The following is a 9,006-nucleotide window of genomic DNA, read 5'->3' as shown; positions in this document are numbered from 1 at the left end:
ATACACATACACACATACACACACATACAGACTTTTTCCGATCTCGACGAACTGAGTCGAATGGGATATGACACTCGGCCCTCCGGGCCGGGATTAGGTTCACGTTTTTCAGAGTGAATGCATAACCTTTCTATATAAGAAAGGCAAAAATGTGCCAAAATCCAAAAAAGTAAACCGTCGTCAAATTTTTTTTCCAGTTTGCATCAAATCTCGACGTTTCATGCACCTTGAACACATTTAGCATCAAAAATAAAAATTCCATTTTTAATTTTTCCTATAGTTTATATGAGAAATTTCTGTGTGGCTGCACTCTGAAACCCGTAATTCCGGAACCAGAATTCCGATCGATCCAAAATTCAATAGCAGCCGATGGGAAGGTTGCACCTTGCATTTGAGACTAAGTTTGGGCAAATCGGTCCAGCCATCTCTGAGAAAAATGAGTGACATTATTTGACACATACGCACATACATACACACACACATACACACACATACAGACTTTTTCCAATCTCGACGAACTGAGTCGAATAGGATATGACACTCGGCCCTCCGGGCCGGGATTAGGTTGACGTTTTTCAGAGTGATTGCATAACCTTTCTATATGAGAAAAGCAAAAACACAAATTCACTGAATATTCAGGTTTGTCAAGTGGAAAAGGGGAGATGATATTGGCGCGTTATCCTCGTTCATAAGCGCGTGTTCAGCATTGGCTATGTAGATTGATTCCCATGCGTTCAGATGTGCAGCTTTCCGTACAGTTTTCACGAGTTTCGCACTGTCCCTGTCTATTGTGTGATTGTGGGCTATAGTGTGTGCTGCCACACTGGAGTCGTTGCCTCTTTCGTGGTCAACAGCATGTTTATGTTCTCGAATGCGGACTTTGAACTTTCGGCGAGTTTGTCCAATATATACTGCGGGGCAATCTTTACAGGGGATTTGGTAGATCCCCGATTTTTGATCGGTTGGAACCTTGTCTTTTAGATTACACAAGAGGTCTTTCAAGGTGTTACCACTTTTGTGTGCGACTTGGTAACCATGCTGTTTTATGACGGTTTGAACGGGGTTAGTAATTTTGGGGTAAAACGGTAAGCAGATTCTACGTTTCTGTTTTTATCCGGCTCTAACGTTGTCCTTTTTGCCTTTCTCATATAAAGAAAAGCTATGCAATCACTGTAAAAATGGACTTTTTAACCGAGGCCCGGAGGGCCGAGTGTCATGCACCATTCGATTCAGTTCGTCGAGAAGGGCAAATGTCTGTGTGTGTATGTATGTGTGTGTATGTGTGTGTGTCATTTAAACTCACACAATTTTCTCAGAGATGGCTGAACCGATTGCAAACTTAGTTTCATCTGAAAGGTATAACGCTCCCATAAGCTGCTATTGAATTTTTAGTTGATCCGACTTCCGGTTCCGGAGTTACGGGTTGAAGAGACCGGTCACACAGCAAATTCCCATATAAACTGGTGCCACCATGATGTTCAAATGATGTAAAACATATTAAAATAGATGTAACATTACTCTAGTTTGCGGATCTGGATCACTAATGATCAATCAAAGCAGCTTTGACCACATTGGCCACCTATGACGGTTCATTACGCCCCCGGGGAACCCGCCAAGTTCCTAAGCTAATATCACACCCATTCCCCAACGAATTCTCTACCGATTTTTACAAACTTGATTTCAAATGAAAGATACAGTAATACCATTGACTGCTGCTGAATTTCATTCGGTTCTGACTCTTGCTTCCGGAGTTACAGGGGTGTTAGTAAGGATACACTGAAATTTCCCATATAAATCGGTACAATCGTAATACCTCAGAGGCTAAAAACTATTGAAATGGTCACCAAATTACTTCTAATCGCAGATCTAGATCACTGATTGCCAATCAAACATTCTTTGAATATATTGTCCACTATCGACGATTCCGGAAGTCCGGAATTCCGGGCATATTCCACAATTAAAGCCACATCGGTCCTTTGGTGATGACTGAACCGATTTTCTCAAACCAAGTCTCAAATGGAAGGCAAAATATGCAGTTGAGCATTGCGTCGCCGCACCTCCCCCCCACCTTGCCCTTACACCTCCCTCCTTCATCACTCCCCTCCCCTTGGACCACCCTCACGCCCGCATTGCCTTCATCCACCCCGTATACCGAAATAAGATGAAGGATTTCTGACGCATCCTCCACTCCCACTCTACTAACCTCCCATTCCATCCACTTTCAAACCCATTCCACCAACATTTCAAAATATAATCACATGAAGATAACATTGAACTCATGCTGATTAAGCTAATTAAATATTATTCTTTTGCCTTTCTCATATAGCAATTGCTCCAAAACCGACTTTCTAACCGAGGCCCGGAGAGCCGAGTCTCATATAACATTCGACTCAGTTCGCCGAGATCGCAAAATATCTGTGTGTATGTATGTGTGTATGTATGTGTATATATGTGTGTATGTATGTATGTGTGTATGTATGTATGTGCGTGTATGTGCGGATTTGTTAACAAAATGTCCACATCGGTTTCTCGGAGATGGCTGAAACAATTTTTACAAACTAAGATTCAAATGGAAGGTATAATATTCCCATAGGTTGCTATTGAATTTCATTTTCAACCGACATCTTGTTCCGGATTACGAGTTGAAGAGTATGGTTACAAAACAAAATTTGTTGATTTGTCCACTTCGGTTTCTCGGAATTTTCTGAACCGATTTTGACAAACTTGATTTTAAATGAAAGGTCCATCAGCTGCTGTTGAATTTTGTGTGGATTCGAGTTCTGGTTCCTGAATTACAGGGTGATACGTACGATCACGCAGCAAATCCCGATTCTAACAAATTCTGCGATGAATGTAAAAAGGTGATTTTTTTTCCAAAATGTAAACACAACTGTTGAATTTGTAGATCTAGGTCACCAACAGTCATTCAAAGTATCTTTGGCCACATTGGCCACCATCGACAGATCCGGAAGCATCCAAATTCAGAATAACGGTTATATTGGTTTCTCGAAAATGGCTAGATCGATTTGATCAACTTAGTCGCAGATGAAAGGTGTTGCGTCGTCGGAAACTGATATTAAATTCCATCTCCATCCGACTTCCGGCTCCGGAGTTACGGGTTGTGGAGTGCGATTACATAGAAAACTCCGATTCAAAGCGATACCGCGATGAATGCAAAAAGGTGCTCTTATATACACTTACCAAGTGTAAAAAGAATGAAAGACATTTCCATAATGTTATATTGTACGAACCAGCTATTAAATCATAGTTTGGAGAAGTGAGAAAGGCACAATTGCACCTCTAGGTGGATTAAAACATGTTTTTTCAATTCAATATTACCGTGGCTGGTTTTTCTTTTGCAAAATTTTAGAACTCGAACTAATGATTTCTTTTCTTGTATATAGTTGTCAAGTCATGTATAATAAAATTGTAATGTATACAATTAAAGGCTTTTAATAAATATAAGCAACTAAAAAATTCTCGTGTTCATGATTGAGAAAGGCACAATTGCACCGCTAGGTGGATTAAAACAGGTTTTTAAAGTTAGTAAGGACAATAAGTGTTGTGTTCTGTCTCGCGTCGCGTTTTTGTGCAGCATCATCTAATTGAAATCATCACAAATATTTTAATCCGGTTTAAAAGCTAATCTTATTTAACAGAAGCTAATACGCCTCAGAGCTTACCGCAACCAGTGCCACATTCGAATTTTGTAGTCCTCGAAATTTGAATACAAAAGGCCAGATTTAAAATTACACTCGATGTACAACACTAAACATGACGCTTAGCTCCTATTCCTTCCTATAAAAAGTCATGTTATGCGCTCCCATTGTTGGTACACCAGATTGTTGAGAAGGGAATATTCGCTTCATTGCTTTGAATTCTATTCATAGAAAGAGCTCGACAAATTCGAATTAGTACGCCAATTGTTGCTTTTATACTACTTTACGGCTACTGCTATTTTTCAATTGCAATTACTGTACAGTTTTTTAGTAACTTGCATTCCTTGTAACGGCGTTCTACTGAGTTCTACATTTTTTCACTACATTCACAACATTGTACTATATATAACTGATGGATTTGGTGGGTGCTAATTTGATTCCTTTCAGGCAGGTAGTTGACATCCGGAGCGGTCAACTGCGGGTGGGAATGAGCATATACAACTGACTGACGTTCGCTTTCACTGTACATAGGAATCATTTGCCGGTTTACCTAAACCATTAGCTAGCGTAGGGAAATGTAAATGCGGTTGTCCAGTACCCGCGCTAAAGCTTTGTCCTTTGAAGGTCAGCAGTTTGTTGTCGCTTGGAGAGCTGGGATTTCTTGTTTCTTCGACTATTTTTATTCAGCGATGAAATGAGAATATAATTTTCCATAGTTTAATGCGAGCCAGCATAATCAACTCTGTCATTATGTGTAAATATAAACAAAAGTAAAAATCTGCTAAATTTTGAATCTGTTCAATGAAGACGCAGAGCACATTGTACAGAACGTCTTGTCGAACGTTGACCTAACAGAAAAAAAAACCTGAACCACTGGCTAATTCAATATTCGTCGCGTCATTTCAAATAAATTGTATTCTTGAAACAGCTAATCATCTAATACAAAGAAGAAAATGAAATCTTTCTGCTTATAACTCACGCGGTTATTTAGTCTAAAACTACCTACCGCCTGTCAGCTCTGCAGGAGAATGGTCAAATGCTGCACGCAATCGTTGACCACCAGAAAGGTTTTCTTTATATTTGAACAAGATTTAATCGATTCTAGACGATCTCGGGGAGCCTTATGTATCGAATGACGAGTGAGAATGTCAAAACATTCGGTAGATGATTTCATTTCCTTGCAATGAAAATTACTCTTTCGGATTGTGCCAATTCTAAGTATCAAGTTCATTGTCAGGTACGACATAAAAACCAGGAAAATTTTATCTTTATCATACACGAAAGCCTATGCATTCACTCCAAGAGTTTACATTTTACGCAAGACCTAAAAACTATATCTCATATGTAGAAAAAATTAAAGGGTTGTGTACAGGACACGACCACGGTGACATTAAAAATATAGCTTTTTTATCTATCACACATATCGACACACGTTCTTGTTCACTCGCCTGTTTTCATATGTTACAATTTGCTATATACCCTCCCCATTAAAACATAATTTATTGAAGGTCTTTTAACGGTAATCTATTAATTAATCAAGTATCTCACTAGGTGATTGGCATTATTTGGCTGATCCATCTAGTAAAAATAGGCTGGTCTGTCCAGAAAATATATTCAAAAGAAAAGTTCCATATTGAGAGCTGTGATGAGGAAACCCACGCCCGCCAACGGAAATATACAGATTCTCCATAAAATATGAAATTTCATTTTCCATTTAAATTTTCAATAATGTACTAATGAACTTAAGTAAACAATCTTAAGTGTAAGTATTTCTTGATCGATTAGTGGTGGAAAAATGAAATTATTTGATAAATTACATTGTTAGGCAACGTTCGCACTACCAGTTAAAACGGGTTTTTATGCTATCTTGGTGACATTTTTCTTGTTGCTAATTATTAAAACGTGTTATAACTCTCTAGTGTAAACATTGTATTATTAAACCAATTCTGCAGCGTTTTATGTTATATAGGTGTTTTATGTGGTAATAGGACTGACATAATTATATCTTCAGTACAGCGGTTTGTTTCATAATTTAAAACAGATTTATTTTAAAATTTAAATTAGTATACCCAACCGTATTTGTTGTATACCTTAAAACGCAATTAGAACTGTGTTTTAAATACATAGGGTAGGACAGATATTCTGACTGGTTAAACTGGGAAAACAATTTTAAGTCCAGTAACGCTTAAGACATGGCTTGAATTTGAATCGAAAAAGAACACCCGCTTCAACTGCTGCTGGGACGGTAAGTTCTGTTTTAAAATTTTCCGTTGTGTTCAGTACGAAACAAAAGTGTATGAAATTAGAAAACAAAAAGTTCTGCTGGGAATGTGATTGTTTCCGATGCAATTACACTCAGATTTTTCACGCAGGGGATACAGGCCGTGTAAATGAAAACCGCGTAAATTTAAAAAAAACGCGTTAATGAAAACCGCGTAAATTTCAAAATCCGCGTAAAAAACCTGAGTGTACTCTCCTATATAAAATACTACGCTGCTGAACAGTGCAATAACTACAGAAGCACGTTGTCAGATGCCTTACTGATAAAAAACATATAACCGAAATATGAAACATGAAAACCAATTGGCTCTTTACCCTACGCAGCTACAAAGCGCCGTAAACATGGATTAACAAGTTACAACGCACACGCATGCATAAAAATAAATATATTTTTTTTCAAACGCAACACTCTTAAGCAGCACACACCGTATTGAATTAAATCCAAACCACCCCGCCCACCCACTTTGCAAATCATTCTGTGACACCGTGCTGGTACCCGAAAAATCCGCACACGGCCACCGCTGCCGAAAATGCATAGCGTCTACCGCTTATTGTAGTGCCCAGACGCTGCAGCCATGATCTTACCCGTTCAACATAAGAACAAAAACTGATTCAAACGGGTACGCGTCACCTGTATTTATAAACTAACAGTATATGGTTTAGTCACTTAGGTGCGAGTGTGTGCAAACAGGGTTACCACATATACAGATTATTCTGTATTTTACAGATTTTTCTCGATAATTTACAACCAAGATTCTATATGTACAGATTACAGATTTTTGGCTAAAATACAGATTTTACAGATTTTCAGTGTAGATATGTAGTACTCAGCCTATCAGAAGTTCGGATTCCACTTAAAAGGCACCCTATATAGTTCAGATCTTAAGAAACTACTAAGCCGTGGAACCAAAGTGCCAAATTTTGATATCATTTGTTCTTCAGATAAAGATTAACTAATTTTTCATTGTCAAAATATTATTTTTTTGGAAGCTTCTAGTTAATTTTCGAATACAGATTTTCGGTACAGAATTTTTCTCCCGTGATGCAGATTTCCAGATTTTTTCTCGAAAAAATACAGATTTCAATGTGGCAACCCTGTGTGCAAATGCCAACGTTACCGAAAATCGAAAGCGCTTATTGCATCGCCCGGGGACGATGTTGCTCGTTTGGGATAAGAGCAACAACTGATTTAAACGGACATGCGTTGCTTCTATTTATGACTTTTCGTGTTTCATTGAGCAACTAAGCTGCCCTCTTTTGACGGCTGTGTCTGAGAAATCTGCCTCACGAATGGTATTTTTCCCGTTTTTTGTGAACTTTTTAATTTTACCAATTTCCAAAAGTCTACTTTTATTGGGGAGATATTAAATTATTACCAATATTTAAGTTAGGTGTTTCTGAATCGGTTGGTGTATGAATGATTAAAATCCATCTAGTAATATCGGAGTTATAAGCGTGCAAACCTTACATAGTTTCGTTACATGGGAGATAGTTTAGATTTTAGAATGACACCTAGCCCCAGATAGTGGAGTAAGACATTTTTAATGTCAAAAATCAAGGGCTTTGGCAATTTGTCAAAACGGAGGGTGCTCCCATGACCCGAAGGGTGATTCAATTGACACAAAAAATTAGGTTTTAGATGAACAATTTCTCCAAATTTGGTTTAAATCCGTGAAGGTCGATTTCAAGTTTGCATCTTTTTTTTATCACTTCGCGTGGAATGACCCATATAGCCTTCTCCAGAATAAGACGTTCCTTTACATTCCGTGGATTCCCTAGGAATGTTTGAAGAGTTCTAATGTTTTGATTAGGCTAGTTTTCCATAGTGCTTGCTCGCGGGTAGTTTGCTGGAAAGTTTTGAGAACCAAGTCGACAAAGAAAATACAGCAGTATTTTTACAGTGTCGACACTAGAGGTGTGCGCCGCGCCGCCGATTTCAGGTAAAAATCGGCGGCGCGCCGGCGTCACGCCGATGTGCTTACTATTTTTACATGCAATCGTCGGCGTGACGCGGCGGCGGCGGCGTGGCGCACACCTCTAGTCGACACCCGATTTCTGGAATTTCTGGCGGGAGAGGCTTATTTTTTATTTATTATTTTGATTATAGAGGTTTTAACCTTAGGGTCACTTGCCTCTTTTCGGATTAGAGAATTTTTTTTTGGAAAAATCTCTAACCCTATGTGCGGGGCTGGGAATCGAACCCAGGTGAACTGCATACAAGGCAATCGATTTACCAACTACGCTATGCCGATCCCCTATAGGGGAGAGGGTTACCGATGCCCAGAAACTTGCTTTATATAAATGACTGATACTCTGCGTTGCTCTATACGGCCATATAACATGGTCGTGAGTTCTCACTGTCTTTGAGAGAAGAATTCTGCGTCCAATACTCGACGGCACTATGGAAAATAAGGAATGGTGCAGAGTCATGCAGTACGAGGTGTACCCAATGCGCAAACATGCTGATATTGGTAGACTAACCAATGCACAGTGGCCCAGGATGCGAATTTAGAAGGAATTTTAACTTTTTGCTAAAATTAAATGGCTTAGCCTTACAATATGTTTGGCAAAATTGCTGTACTTTTCAAGACCCTTCTTTTTGTTTAAAGCGATGCTAGAGTGTTTCTAAATTAAGCAATATTTAAATAGAACTTTTTAACGGTTTTAGATAGAGCTTTACTGTTTTCGATGAAGTTGTAGAACAACACATTTTAGACAAATTTGCTGAAGACATGCAAGCTCTAGCTTTTAAACTTTCCATTGCACGAGAAATTCAAATGTAAGCTTTAGGGTGTTCCTTAAAAAATGGTTTTATTTCTATAACTTTTGAAGTTTTTATTTTACTCTAAAGTACCCTTTGGACAACTTGAAGATTATTTTAGGGCGCATAATTTGCTTAAAAACACCAACTACTTAACTTTTTTCGTTTTAAAGTTATAAGAACTTTTATATAAAAATGTAACTTTCAAATAGAATTATCTTCGATTCGGGCACTAGACATCTCATTACCGTTGCTTTCATATGAAATAGCATGTTTTGTAGTATAGATCACCAAAAAAATGGCAAA

This window comes from Topomyia yanbarensis, chromosome 3 (assembly GCF_030247195.1).
Source record: "Topomyia yanbarensis strain Yona2022 chromosome 3, ASM3024719v1, whole genome shotgun sequence".
NCBI lineage: Eukaryota > Metazoa > Arthropoda > Insecta > Diptera > Culicidae > Topomyia > Topomyia yanbarensis.
Note: the sequence above shows the minus strand (reverse complement) of the source record.